At 43.7% G+C, this 15,527-nt stretch overlaps 2 long non-coding RNA genes across 2 annotated transcripts; both read left to right on the plus strand.

The window, feature by feature from the left end:
• Window positions 1-286: 286 nt before the first annotated feature.
• Window positions 287-927, plus strand: LOC136471805 (uncharacterized). Its single transcript, XR_010762120.1, has 2 exons — window positions 287-446; window positions 561-927. It is a non-coding gene; the product is annotated as an uncharacterized lncRNA (long non-coding RNA).
• Window positions 928-14,698: 13,771 nt separating this feature from the next.
• LOC136471806 (uncharacterized) lies at window positions 14,699-15,320 on the plus strand. Its single transcript, XR_010762121.1, has 2 exons — window positions 14,699-14,859; window positions 14,974-15,320. It is a non-coding gene; the product is annotated as an uncharacterized lncRNA (long non-coding RNA).
• The last annotated feature ends 207 nt before the right edge of the window (window positions 15,321-15,527 follow it).

Below are 15,527 nucleotides of genomic sequence, written 5' to 3' on the forward strand. Positions count from 1 at the left end.
TAACTACGCTTTGGCCGCACAAGCTCGAGCGTGTGCCAAATTGCAGCGTCGATCGAAACATCACTGATATTTCTTCAGCCAGAGACAAAATTTCGGTCTGCCATGTGCATCGGCTAACATCCAAACAGAACCTTACATACGATATGTTCAGCCTTTAAAAAAAACACTTACTATGGTCTGCATTTAGTCAGTAGTGCGTGCTTTGACCGGCAATTAGGTAGACTAGCTAGGAGTGGGTACGCACGAAAGGATAAATAGCCGTGCCTGCTGCTAGCCCTCTCAGCACCAATCTATCATCTACTACACACTTCAGTACGCAACTGCACGCGGTACGTACTACGTACGTTCCACAATGACTCTCAGGGTCAGGGCAGGCAGGCTAGGCTTGGTGCTGCTGTGCTTCGCCTCTCTCCTCCTCCTCTCGTCGTTAACCTACGGAGCGCATGGTAGACGCCGTACTCTCTCTCTCTACATTCTGGAAGCTCTTATGATGCCAATTCAATTTACAGCGCGCAAAGCGATGGCCATGACCCTGATTCCATATGTTTACGTACGTGCAGCAGGAGGGAGGAGGATGTACACCGTCATCTGTATACCGGGGCCTTGCCCGAGCCCACCGATCCCAACATACGGCGGCGTTCCAACATACGGCGGCGTTCCAACATACGGCCCGCCGGCGCCGTGAATGCCGTAGTTTCCTGCATCAGCGGAGGAGACTGCCAGCGCCATGCACTATATACAAGTAAATAAAATGATCGAAAATCAGCGTTGTGTGCTTGTTTCGATGCACGTATATATAGCTATCACATACGTGCGCGCTTGGCAGCAGGTCGGTCTATACTATTATAACCAAATCATACATACTAGCAAATATATCCGTGTCTTGCAATGAAGAGAACATTTATAACATGTACGGTGTTTGTGCCAGTGATAATACGCTATTTTTTATTGAATTTAATTGAGCTTAACCCGACTTTAAATCAAATAAATTTGGGCCCATAATGAACACTAGCGAAAAAACTACATTCATGTGGAGATGCCAACACAAAAAAAATTTAGATCCGTGCAAACTCGAGGGCAAGAAAAAACTACATTCATTGCCTACACACGGAAAATAATATAGTTTTTGCCCATGGGGATATATAAATAGGTGGTGATTGTGCTAGGACTACTTCAGAGAGCACCTCGGCTCATCAAGTTCTAGGCTGACCACCTTCCATTGGCCATCGCTTGGATATACTCCACATGACCTCTCTTCGTTGGAAGCCCTTTTCACACAAGATGAAATCAAATAAACCATTCTCTCTATGCCAGGAGATAAAGCGCCTGGCCCTGATGGCTTCACTAGGGCATTCTTCAAAGCATGTTGAGAAATCATAAAGGATGACCTCACTGAAGCTTTCAACAGTCTGCTCACGTTGAACTCTCAGGGATTTGACTTGCTAAACTCAGCAGATATCCTCCTCCCGCCGAAGAAGCTTGATGCGCTATGTATGACTGACTTTAGACCAATCAGCTTGATTCATAGCATTGTGAAAATCTTTACAAACCGCGTGCGCTCGCAGCCTCTGCGCACAAGCCGCGGCCACACTGAGCTCCCACCACGTGCGCTCGTAGCCTCCGCGGGCGTCATTTTGCTTCCCCGGAGGAAGATGTCGTTTTTACATTTCCCTATTTAATTTTTAATAATTCATATGACTCCTTTTTGGAGTTGGATCGGAGCTCTCCCAAACTTGTCTGTGGGAGCTTAGATCCACAATGAAGCTGCTCTACGTTGGATCTAGGTGAATCTGGTGCTCTAGATCTATTTTTTTCAGAAGTGGAGCTCTCCCAGACAGGCCCTAAGGAGCATGAAGGTGGCAACGAAGGATCCTCAAAGTCAAACTTTACTTGGTTTTGTATCTTGGATTGTGAATGGACTGTTTTGTCATGATCAAGATAGAATATTCTGTATATCAAGTAGATAGATGGGGGCAAAAGGGTCCATATGCTGTGAATAGTGCTACTATAAACAGTGTGTTCCTATGTACTCATCTGTTCTAAAAAAGTATAAATTTCACTTTCAAGAAATCAACTATTTTCATGTTTGACTGGATTTACAAAAAATAATACCACATGACTAATGTAATGATACTTGTTTGTTGTCATGAATATTAGGGGCTATTTGGATCCATGGAATTGAATCACATTCCATGAATCAGATTCTAGCAATTATATTCCCCAAGAAATAATAAATTACCTAGAACTTGATTCAATTCATTTTTTTTGTTTGTGTGGACATGGAAATTTTGTTTGGTTGTTCATTGTGATCTGGTTGTTCGTGTTCTTCTTGCTCATCTTCAAAGTCATGGTGGAGGCTGCGAGCTTCGCTAATGTCTGGATGCCCTTCTGCAAGAGCTCGGGATCACCGGACTAAGGGCAACCAGCAGCCGGCAAAATCATAGTCAGTGTGGCGAGTCAGGACGTGGGGGAAGGGGGTGGTGAATCGATTTTCATCTATAAATGCATGAATTGATTGCGGGCCTCCATTTCCTAGGCTTTCTACTTGTGTGGAGCCAAACAGATTGGTCTACAAATGGACTCTAGTTCTGCTTAATTCCAATGAGCCAAAGAGGCCCTTAATATATTTTGTATAGATTTGATTAAATTTGAAACTGGTTAACTTATTGGAAAGCAAGATTTATACCTTTTTAGGCCGAAGAGCACATATTTCCTTGAAGGTTTACTTCAACCACCAAGGTATACATATTTCTTTCAAGTTTTACTAGCACCGTCAAGAACATTTTTCTTGGTGGTTTTGTTTTAGACCTCCAGGCAATTTGAATTCAGGTAGTGATGATAACACATTTATTGGTGGAGAATTTCATCAATTTATCATCGACACTTTGTATCTTTCCAAAAGAATTGTTTCTCGTTATCATAGTAGAAGAGATAACCCTTCTATTCTACTCACTCTATTCCAAACTATAAGACATTTTGGCTTTTACGTCTTATAATTTAGAATGTAGACAATACTAGTAGAATCATATTGTTTTATTACTTTAAGATAAAAGACACTTCATTTTAGTCCACATGAATTGGCATGCCCATGTGCAGTGGCGGATCCAAAGGGGGGGCTGGGGGGGCTCCAGCCCCCCCTAATTTCTTGATTTCAATGCTAATTACTGTAGCAAAAGCTTGATTTCACCGTTAAATCTTCGTGCAAATCAACATCTCTGTTGTTTTAGCCCCCCCTTATCCCGCATCCCACATCCGCCACTGCCCATGTGGTATCGATCTCGAGCCTGCCAAACAAGTCCAATATATGATTCGAGTACAATAGTATAGACCGACGTGCTGCCGAACCTGCGAAATAAGCAGCACCTTAACTACCAATCATTTTATTCATTAATATGACTCCGCTAGCGCAGGTATATAACTATGGCAGCCCGTCGTAAGTTTTTCTTAATTCAAACAAGGGTGTTTCTGTCAGGGACCTCATGGGCTATAGGCTAGACCGGCTAATAAAATAGGCTACAGTGCTGGACTTATCTTCGCCCATCAAGGAAGCATAGGACATGCAACAACATACATATACACAAGCAAGGGAAACAGAGAGGGTTTCGAAGGACTAGAACCTAGACAATGGTGGGCTGAGGTTCGAGGCTAGCTGTGGCTAGATTTCCCATTACCTTTCCCCTTCCTCTCATTCTCGTATCCAGAACCTTCTAGTATATTCTAGAAAACCAGTTGCTCCTCGTGTGTGTGATCGTATGAGCATCTAGGTAGGTGACAACTGGTATCAAATCCATATCCAGTTTACCACCACCGTGCTGGAGTTCGTGACCACCATGACGATGGAGGAGATGTTGGCTGAGATTCTAGCTAAGCTGGAGGAGATGAACGCTTAGTGGCACAGTCCCACTGAGCAACTGATGCCTTCGTCTCCTCCTTCGACCCCATCCTCACCATTAACACCGAGGAACAAGAGATCAGCACCTCCACGATCTCGACCAAGCCGTGATGATCCCCTCGGTGTCGCTCATCCCTTCACTGACCTCGGCACCACCGTAGGACGCGGATCTCGGCTTCCTGTCGAGTGTCACCAAGCTCTCCTACATCCACCACCCACCCTTCTTCACCAACAGCGACCTCTACATCCTCTTCGACGCCGATGGCAACTCACCAACCTTTGTGCTCATGCTTGCCCATTTTCAGAGACAGGGAATATCCAATTTAGGTCAACCTATAGGGCATCCGTAGAGAATAGAATACTATAATGATTCCAAAGAGATACAATCACAACCAGTCATCTATCGCAATGGTAAAGACGTTTCATTCCTTAATCCAGGTACCGGGTTTGATCCCTAGGGATTAGACTTTTTTGGAAATTAAACCCCCGCGGTACCCATGGTAAAAGTGACATGCAAGTCGTCAGGTCCCATAGGTAGATGGAGAAAGGACAGCACGGAGACTAATGACAAAGTGCAAGCATCATAGATGAGTAATTATGGGTCCCATAGGTACACGTCGGATGGAGAAAGGACCGCACGGAGACTTATGACGAAGTGTAAGCATCACAAATGAATAATTGCAGGTCCCATAGGTACACGTCGGATGGAGAAAGGACCGTGCGGAGACTTATGATGAAGTGACTTCTGTTACAATTATAAAACCGTTCGTCACAGATGAGTGATTACGGGTCCCACAGGTACACATTGGATGGAGAGGTACACGTCGAATGAAGAACAGACAGTGCGAAGACTTATGACTAAGTGGTGTTCGTTACTGTTGCAAAACTATTCATCACATATGAGTGACTATGGGTCCCATAGGTACACATCAGATGGTGAAAGGATCATGCGAGGATTTATGACAAAATGCCATTTGTTACAATTCAAAAACCATTCGTCACAGATGGGTAATTAGTTTAATGATAGAGTATTGGTCATCACAGTTCTAAAGCAGATCGTCACGGATGAGTAGGAACAGTTACGTGTGTGATATGTGACGAAACCCTATGTCATTCAATGATGATTTTTTCTGATGATATCTAATTTCATCATAAATAGACAGGGCCAGAGGACCGTCACCAATGATCCATGATGATACTAAAAAATTTGTCATAGAAATCGATCTTCTATGACAGAATTCTATTCGTCATTAAGATTTTTGTCATAAATGTGCACATCTGTAGTAGTGTTGCTAATTGCAAACGCCAGGGTCATTGTGCTCAATTCTTCCATGTTATGGAGGATGGTGATAAGTGATGCATATTAGTCATGTGGTAGCACCGAGATGATCTTCCTCACGATGTCTGCATCTTCGAGCATTGTCAAACCTATGGAGTTGAGCTCATTGAAAATTAGATTCAAACGAGAATACATGTCGCTCACAGCTCATTTTCTTTCATTTTAAAAGAGCCATAGGTTTGTTTCATTGGTCAATGATTTTGCTCATGAGCATTGCTTGTACCATCATGGAGCTCATGCAACATTAACCAAATTTCATTTGCTTTAGTTAGTGCGAACACTTAGTTAAAGAGGTCCATACTAAAAGATTCAAACAAGCAATTTTTAGCTCTTGCATTTAAGTGAATTTCTTTTTCATCACTCGCCATGCGTTTTTGGGGATTCTTTGGGAGTTTCATCAAGTGCGTTTTTGGAGACCATGATGCCTAAGAGGAGGGGTTGAATTAGGCAACTTGAAAGCTACTTCTAAAACTATGGCCTCTAATTTCCACCTAGTCAAAACATATCCAATAAGTAGTCTATCTCAATGTGCAACTAAGGTTTTTGTTAGGTGTGTTGCTATCTCTACTGCAAAAGAGTTATACAATTTAGGTTCCAATCCTATCAACTAGCCTATCAAACTAAGTTAGAAAGGTAAAGCACACAACCTATGTATATAATATAAATGACAAAGATTAAGGGTTGTAGAGATGCAGACTCGCATCGATAACTCTAGCATTTTTACTAAGGTATCGAGAAGCTCGTCGCTTTCCCCTAGTCCTCGTTGGAGCCCTTGCAAGGATGCCCTCTCAAGGGCTAAGCTCCGGTTGGGTAACTCTATGGATAGCCCCCGGGACTTCCCCATGCGTAAGTGGGTCCCTGAGATAGCCTCTCTCGGACCGCTCCCTGCCGTCTTCACTATCAAGCTTCTGACTAAAACACCACGGGCCTTGTTCCCTTCACTACATTGGTGGCGACCACACCACAAATGCAGCTAGTGCGAGAACACAAGACTACAAGGCCCTCTGAGTATAACAATGTTGCGCGCAAGCACCAAGTGGTAAGAGCTATGCAAACTCACTAAACACTAGGCCTAAACCTAGGGCAAGCACTAATGCAGTGGTCTAACTAACCCAAGCACTTCGCAAAGCACCTAGCTAATCATCGAGTGAAACACTAAGCACTTTGGTAGCTAAAATAATTAAGGATGAGCCTCAACTCATACTTGAGCCCACACACACTCAAATGCCCAACCAAGGGGGTATATATATAGCCCGCAACCTTGAAACTAGCCGTTGGAATATCGGGTAGATTTCTGAGCACTCACCGAACATGTCTGGTGGGGTCACCAGACAGATTCGGTGCCTCTTCCAACAGCTAGCCGTTGTCGACTATTGGAGTACTATTCATGTCCGGTGCATCACCGAATAGGCCGATGCCTTGTGGTTGACTCTAGCCTTGCTACAACCCCTACTCTGCCACTTTGCTCGGTGCTATCATTGGACAGGTCCAATGAGTCTTCCACCTCTGTCACTAGTTGGCACCTTGCAATTCTGTGCCCCTCAACTTCTTGCACCGGACTGATCCGGTGCTGTCCTTGCAACTGATATGTGAATAGTGTACATGCCTTAGCTTGTCTGGGGCTCCCTCCTGTCTAGCACAGGACAGACCCGGTGCTGCTATGCAGCCATGATTTGGTTTTGTTCCTTTGTGTGTCTTTGTTCAGGCATCTTCTATCTTGTGTTTTGGACTTCTTGCTAGGTCTTTAATATGTCTTCTAATTTCTTTCTTGAGGTGTTCATCATTCGGATCACCATTTTGCATAAGTCCAAGTCCACCTTACATCCATTTGAACTATACCTTATATACTAGCAAACAACATTAGTCCAAATAATCACGTTGTTCACCAAACACTCAAATCAAACCTAATGGTCCAGAGGGTCCTTTTTTTTACTAATACTAGTGGATGGCATGGCATGCTGATGTGGATAACAAAATATATGTTAGCGGATGATGTGCCTCACTAACGTAGATACCATAATTGTATATGCTAGTGGGTTGTAATTATATGTGATGCTGGATTGCTAGTGGATAGCTTGCATATTGAGACAGAAAGCTATGCGCCTAAAAAGAATGTAAATTTTGTTTCTCGAGGAGTTTGACCATATGTTTAGAAAAAAAAGTATTATCAACATTTATATCTCTAATATGTTTATTATGAAGATATATTTCATAATTAGGCCCTGTTTGACCGGGCTCCTTCGACCTCTGTCTCCGAGTTGCACCGGAGGAGCCACAAATCATGATTTCTCTTGGCTTAACATTCATTTTGGCACGAGAGAGAAACACTGCTTTTGTGAAAAATGCTGGTACAATACGATTTGTAGGAGAACCAGAGCCGCAAGAAGCCCTACCAAACACGTTCTTAACGTAGTGATATTTAATATGCATCGTAAGTATTAGTACTTTATTTTCTATACATATTTGGTCAAATCATATGATTTTTGACTTTTCAAAAAGTGAGCCTTTCATATGTTTTAAAAACAGAGAGAGTGGATCAAACATTAAAATTAAAAAACCACAAAGGTCCTAATAACTTTTCAGCCATGTTATCGTGTTTATGAAAAAATTATATTAATAAAAATAAAAAATCTAGAGACATATGCTTTGGGACTGCTTTTTTTACAACTTTTAGTATATAACGTTAAAGCATAGTACACCAGTGTGGGAAAAGAATTCATAGATTACAGAGCACATTCAAGTAAAAGTTACTGCTGATATGCCTGTGTAGACATAGGTGATGCTTCCGTCAGGGGCGCAGGGCCCGTCGGGGCCACAGGACCCATGAGAAGTGGCCACGATAGAAACATCGAGGGTCCTCGTTCTTGCACTCCGATACCACAGCTGGCGCTTACCTCGACTGTCTGATCAGCCTGTGTTTTCGAGGATAAGTATTCTTGAGCCGTTGATAGGATGGAGGCATCACCAGGCTCAAGAAAATGGTTCCACAACCTTCAGTGTCAAATCTGAGGACCTGCATCAATGGTTGTTGGTGGTCAACCTGAACAACAAAAGATGCTTCCCCACTTCCAAATCTGCAGGTAGGCTGAAAAGCAGGTTAATGAAATACATGAAATTGCTCTGGATGCGCATCATGCCATCCAAATTGAAGGATACGGAGGGATAGGAGCCTTCTATCTTCGATGGCACGCGTCGCCATGGGTGGGTCAGCTTCTGCATATAAGACACGTTGCTTTGGTGACCCCCCAAAGCATAGTAGCTGGGCCCCACCATGAAGCGCAGAGCCACCGACGAGGGGGATTTAGAGCGAATCGACCGTCATTGCTTGGAAAATCCCCCGTCGCCACCGAAAACATCAGAGATGACCCAGATGACTCGCACCTTCTAGGGCCACACATCGGCGGATGGCGCCGATGCATCCCTCTCCTTGGATGGCGTTGACTCTAGTGCTACCTCCACTGCACGAGAGGATGAAAGGTCCCTAGTTTGGTTTTTGTAATTGAGTGACAACCTAGGTGGACTAATAAGTGTTTATGTGAGATACACAGGTAATTAGTCCACATGTACATCATGTGTGAGCAACCTATGCCATGGAAGTGAAGATGGCTTGGAAATGTTGCTAGGCTCATAGATGTGATGAAGGAGCTCGTTGCATATGAGACATGACATGGAGTCATGTGACTAGGTGGAGAAGATCAAGATGAGGCTTGGCTTGATGGACCGGTTGCAAGCGTGAAGGGTAAGTTGGAGGCTTTGAAGCGATGGACCGCGTAGCGGTGAAGCTTGAGCAAGACCTGGCGCTGATGGACGAAGGCAATGGTGAAGAGCAAGTGAGGTCAAGATCGATGAACCAATAAGGTCACGTGATGATATGAAGTGGATCATATCATTTGTTGATCGTGTTGGTGCATGTGTTGCATCGACATTGGAGGAAATGGAATGGAATGCGCAAGGCAAATGTATAACCTTAGGACATTTCATTTCTCTAGTCATAGGTGTGTAGTGAAGTTTATGTCTGGGTTTAGGATAGATGTCCGTACTATCAAGAGTGGCAAACTTGTTTGCATTTCGATCATCTAGTACCACTCGAGTGATCTAACTTTGCATCGTTGCTAGGATCGAGTGGCATGGTGAATTGGGTGACTAATACTTTGAAAAATGTTTGTGAAAATGTTGACACACTTGCACTTGGTGGTGTACACTTGGTAGTGTTCGCACATTTGCAAAGGAGAATAAGTTGGAATATCTTTTGGAGTTAGCATCCTTTGGAAAAAAAGGTTTTTCGGTGTGCTCCGAACTGTACGATGGTTCTTCGATTGGAATTATATGTTGATCAATTGTGCTTTGGATCAGATATGCATGTGGGATGTGTAGCCCTTTGCATAAGCTTTTCAAAATGTCCAAGATCATCAAAATCGGACTTCGGAGCTAAGAGTTATAGTCATTCAAGCGATGAACAATCTGTGACAAGAAGCTGCGACCAGAGCTAGCAGAGTTCGGTCAGTAATGACAGCACACGTCCGTTCACTCTAGAACCTCTAAAAGGTCCTAATGGCTAGAAGGGGGTGAATAGCCTATAAAAATTTCTACAAACAACACTTAAGCCAAGTGGTTAGACAATTAAACGACGAAGCGAGTGTTGCACTAGCCTATTAAAAATGCAAGCCACCTAACCACAATTCTAGTTGCTATAGTCTCTATGTCTCACACAAGGCTAGGTCACTACCACTAAGTTAGTGAGCTCTCAAAGACTAATTAAAGAGCCTCACTAACCAAACTAGACAAGACATAAGCTAGCTCTTAAAACTAGTTACACTAAAGAGCTTAGCTACACTAGGAAAGTAAATACACAAGAGAGGTAGTGAATGTTATACCACCGTAGCAAGAGATCAATCACAATATATCAATGAAATCCTCAGAGACAAGATGACACAATGATTTTTCATCTAGGTTCACTTGCTTGCTGGCAAGCTAGTCCCTGTTGTGGCAATTCAGTCACTTGGAGGTTCACACGCTAATAGGCATCCACGCCTAACCCACAATTGGGCGCCGCACAACCAACACAAGATGAGGATCCACAAGCCACGAGTAATCCACTAGAGTACCTTTTGGCCCTCTGCCGGGGAATGGTCAAGAACCCCTCACAATCATGACGATCGGAGCCAGAGACAAACACCTTCCTCCGCTCGACCATCCTCGCTGCACCAAGCCATCTAGGTGGCGGCAACCACCAAGAGTAACAAGAGAATCCCGCGGCGAACCACAATCACCAAGTGTCTCTAGATGCAATCACTCAAACCAATGCACTTGGATGCTCTCGAATCTCACTAGATGATGATCCAATCAAGCAAGGTGAGTTAGAGAGTGTTGGCTATGCTCACTAGAAAGTATTGTCAATAGAAATGGCCAAGAGAGTGAGCAAGAGCTGGCCAAATGATATATATATAGGCACCCCCACGAAATAGAGCCATTAGGGTCAAGGGATGCCCCTGCACACTGACCGGATGCATCGGTCGGGACGATCGGACGTAGCCTGGCCAGCGTTCGGTCACGCATCGCCATCCACATGTCCTCGCGTTCAATGTCGTCCGCGTGATCCCAACGGTCACCAATGCCCGTGCCAATGGTTAAGTCACCACCGAACTTACCCGAGGCCGACCGGATGCGCAACCTAGCCGTCCGATCGCGCATGCGCCTGAGCCGCCACACTACTGACCTGACACGCCACAGAGTGACCGGACGCACCGCTGCCTGGAGTCCGATCAAGGCCAAAAACCACACCGAGAGGTTCCAGGGGTGACTGGACGCGTCAGATCGCCCATGACCGAACACAAAGCAGAGTCCGGTCCTCCTTTGCCTCAGCTAGTAGCCCATGTCAGCGTAAGTCACATGCGATCAGATGTAGGCCCTGCACGTCTGGTCGCATGCCTTCACCAGGGTCCGGTTAGGACCCGAGGCCATGCCTTTCTTCGCCATGATGACCGAATGCACCCGCAGGGTCTGGTCCAGAGTCTAGTCATCTCGAAACACATCCTCCACTTCACAAACTTTGCCACCCATGCTCAAATGTGCCAACCACCAAGTGTATCACCTTGTGCGCGTGTGTTAGCATATTTTCACAAGCATTTTTAAGGGTATTAGCACTCACTAGAATCTAAATGCATATGCAATGAATTAGAACATCTAGTGACACTTTGATAACCGCATTTCACAATGAGTTTCACCCCTCTTAATAGTATGGCTATCGATCCTAAATGTGATCACACTAAGTGTCTCGATCACTAAAACAAAAATCACCTTTGCCTTGAACCCATTTTGTTTTTCTCTTTCTTCTTTTCCAAGTGTAGAGCTTGATCACCATCATCAATTTTCCATCACTACCACCATGTACTACATCTTGCTCCACCACTTGACATGTACTTAACCTATCTCATATTCTCTTAGAGAAAATATGTTAGTACCTAGGGTTTCATCAATTCACCAAAACCAAACTAGACCTTTTTGGTAATTGATGACAACCCTTTCACAAAGATATGAATTGAAATCAAATTAAATCCACGTTGCTTGCCCAAGCATGTTTACCATGTGTAAAGGATTTGAACAAGTTTCATGAACCCAAATTAGTAGCATTAGATTCCCCTACATATGTGCTAAGAGTTTGGATTGAAGCTTGCATATATGCATAGAAAGGAAATTTTGGAAAGTAATGTCTATCAAATGATGCTAAGGTATAAGAGATGGACCTTTGAAGCGTGATACCAATCGGAGTTCACCAGATATACCATCCTTAGCACCATTGCTAGTTAGATACCACTTGCAAAAGCACAAACACTAGATACCTCGTGAGATCAACATTAGAAGCAAGGCTCTAGTACCACTTGTGAAAATAAATGCAGGTCACATCTAACTATCATCCTATGCATCCTATTTTTCATTTCATCATTCAAGCCTACAACTAGCATACACCACACAAGCAAGTATATCCAATTTAAACTTGACAAAAGCAAGCAAGCATATGTAAATGCACATCCAAATGCATCAAACAAGTTCATGAGCTTGCTCCCCCTACTTGTGTGCTCAAAGTTTTAATTGATCCCTTTCATTTGTCATATTTTTCCCCCTATGTCAAAGTTCTCCCTTTTTATCTTTGTTTCTCTCCAAACCTTATCTTTGTACATTACTTCTCCTCCTTTGTCATCAATGACCATAAATGTTCAATTTTAGATTGGTTTAGATTATCAATGTCAATCAATGGGATGAGGATCATTTTCCTAAATTTGGTTCAATCTAGAGCACTTGCCAAAGATATTTAACTCGGTTTGATCCATGAACAAGCTTCTTCACACCTCATTTCAAGGGTTATCTTGACCATGTTGAGTTAAACACTTATAGTTCGTTTTCTAGATCAAACACTAGGTTCACAAGCCCATAAACATGTCATATGCTACCACTAGATTAAGTCAAGCATAGAAGTAATAGTGGTATCATACAAGCATCAAATTCATTTGATTTTTATGAATGAGCCTATAAAACATGAGGAATGACTAGATGCACTAAACATGTCCTTAGCAAATGATGTATGCATGCCAATCAACTTTTACCTTGAGTTACTCGAAGGAGAAGCATGTCATATAAGTGGGGATGCATCAACACATATTTGAGAAATCCAATATGTTCAACTCATTTCTTAGCTTGCAAAACCTCTTCTCATCAAGTGGCTTGGTGAATATGTCAGCAAGTTGATCTTCGGTGCCCACACTCTCAATTGAAATGTCCCCCTTTTGTTGATGATCTCTAATGAAATGGTGGCGTATATCAATGTGCTTTGTTCTTGCATGTTGAACCGGGTTGTTGGTGAGCTTGATAGCACTCTCATTGTCACATAGCAATGGCACTTGTTTGAACTTGATTCCAAAATCATTCAAAGTGGCCTTCATCCAAAGTATTTGTGCACAATAACTGCCGGTGGATATGTATTCGGCTTCGGTGGTTGAAGTGCTGACCACTATAATCAACTTGGAGGATATTAGAGAGAAGATCGCCATGTTCATCATGTCACAGATCATCGACCAAAAAGGCGAGTTTCATTGTCCAAATAAACAATGATGAATAATTGTCCAAATAAACAATAATGATTGAATAAGTTCTGTCCTATGCTGCTGCTTGACACCTGTTTGGAGTTGGGTGTCTAGCTGTTTGTGTGAGTTTATTTTTGAGCTATATGCTGTGAATCTTTGATCTGTGATGTCTGTGTGATGCAAAGCTGTGCACTTTTGATCTTATTAAGTGAACAATTTTGATCATCTGTGTAATGTCATTTGTGTGAGATGCTGATGTGTAAATAATTAATGTCATTTTGATTGATCTGTACAGACGCGTCTATAGTAAGGAAAACAGTACAGACGTGGGAAACTGGACGCGCGTCTGTAGCTTGATCCTTACTGCAGACGGGAGCAGGCTATAGACACGTCTATAGGACACATAAAATCGTACAGACGCGTGACTCTTTACGCGCATTTGTAGCTTGTTTATTACTGCAGACGGGTGATTGTACACACGCGTCTGTAGCTTGTTTATAACTGCAGACGGGTGATTGTACACATGCGTCTGTAGCCTTGTTTATAACTGCAGACGGGTGATTGTACACACACGTCTGTAGTAGGTTAAATAGTACAGACCCGTAGCCCTAAACGCGCGTCTGTAGGTTGATTCATACCGCAGACGCTTTTGATTGACACGCGTATGTAACGGAGCATACTTCAGACGCGCCATCGTTAAAGGCGTCGCTGCTAAGGTTTACTGCAGACACGTCTTCAAGCTGTCAACAAACGTCTGTATGTAACTCTTATTACAGACGGGCTTCGGAAACGTGCTCGGTGGTATGTTCTTATTACAGAAAACGCGTCTGTAATAAGATCTTGCTACAGATGCGCTGTGATGACGCTGAGCGCGCGTCTGTGATGTGATATTTTTACATAGTGTCCGCTAAAGCTAAAAGACTGAAGCTATATCAAACGGAGCCTTGGTTAGAGTTATGGTCGCTCAGCGTGCATGCTCCGTTACAATTTTCCACGTGTTTGGTTTGTGATTGTGAGTTGCCGCACCCAGCCAAAATATTGGCCAACCAAACTTCAACTACTAAATCGCCCGCCTAGGATTCTGCCGTGTACCAGCCGCAAAAATAACTACGCTTTGGCCGCACAAGCTCGAGCGTGTGCCAAATTGCAGCGTCGATCGAAACATCACTGATATTTCTTCAGCCAGAGACAAAATTTCGGTCTGCCATGTGCATCGGCTAACATCCAAACAGAACCTTACATACGATATGTTCAGCCTTTAAAAAAAACACTTACTATGGTCTGCATTTAGTCAGTAGTGCGTGCTTTGACCGGCAATTAGGTAGACTAGCTAGGAGTGGGTACGCACGAAAGGATAAATAGCCGTGCCTGCTGCTAGCCCTCTCAGCACCAATCTATCATCTACTACACACTTCAGTACGCAACTGCACGCGGTACGTACTACGTACGTTCCACAATGACTCTCAGGGTCAGGGCAGGCAGGCTAGGCTTGGTGCTGCTGTGCTTCGCCTCTCTCCTCCTCCTCTCGTCGTTAACCTACGGAGCGCATGGTAGACGCCGTACTCTCTCTCTCTACATTCTGGAAGCTCTTATGATGCCAATTCAATTTACAGCGCGCAAAGCGATGGCCATGACCCTGATTCCATATGTTTACGTACGTGCAGCAGGAGGGAGGAGGATGTACACCGTCATCTGTATACCGGGGCCTTGCCCGAGCCCACCGATCCCAACATACGGCGGCGTTCCAACATACGGCGGCGTTCCAACATACGGCCCGCCGGCGCCGTGAATGCCGTAGTTTCCTGCATCAGCGGAGGAGACTGCCAGCGCCATGCACTATATACAAGTAAATAAAATGATCGAAAATCAGCGTTGTGTGCTTGTTTCGATGCACGTATATATAGCTATCACATACGTGCGCGCTCGGCAGCAGGTCGGTCTATACTATTATAACCAAATCATACATACTAGCAAATATATCCGTGTCATGCAATGAAGAGAACATTTATAACATGTCCGGTGTTTGTGACAGTGATAATACGCTATTTTTATTGAATTTAATTGAGCTTAACCCGACTTTAAATCAAATAAATTTGGGCCCATAATGAACACTAGCGAAAAAACTACATTCATGTACAAGGTAAGGATAGAGTGCAACAAGGTGGCTTATGAGTTAGTAAATTTAGCTAGGCGTAATGTTCACACCGCTACCGCACAG

Source organism: Miscanthus floridulus, chromosome 8, assembly GCF_019320115.1.
Source record: "Miscanthus floridulus cultivar M001 chromosome 8, ASM1932011v1, whole genome shotgun sequence".
Lineage (NCBI taxonomy): Eukaryota > Viridiplantae > Streptophyta > Magnoliopsida > Poales > Poaceae > Miscanthus > Miscanthus floridulus.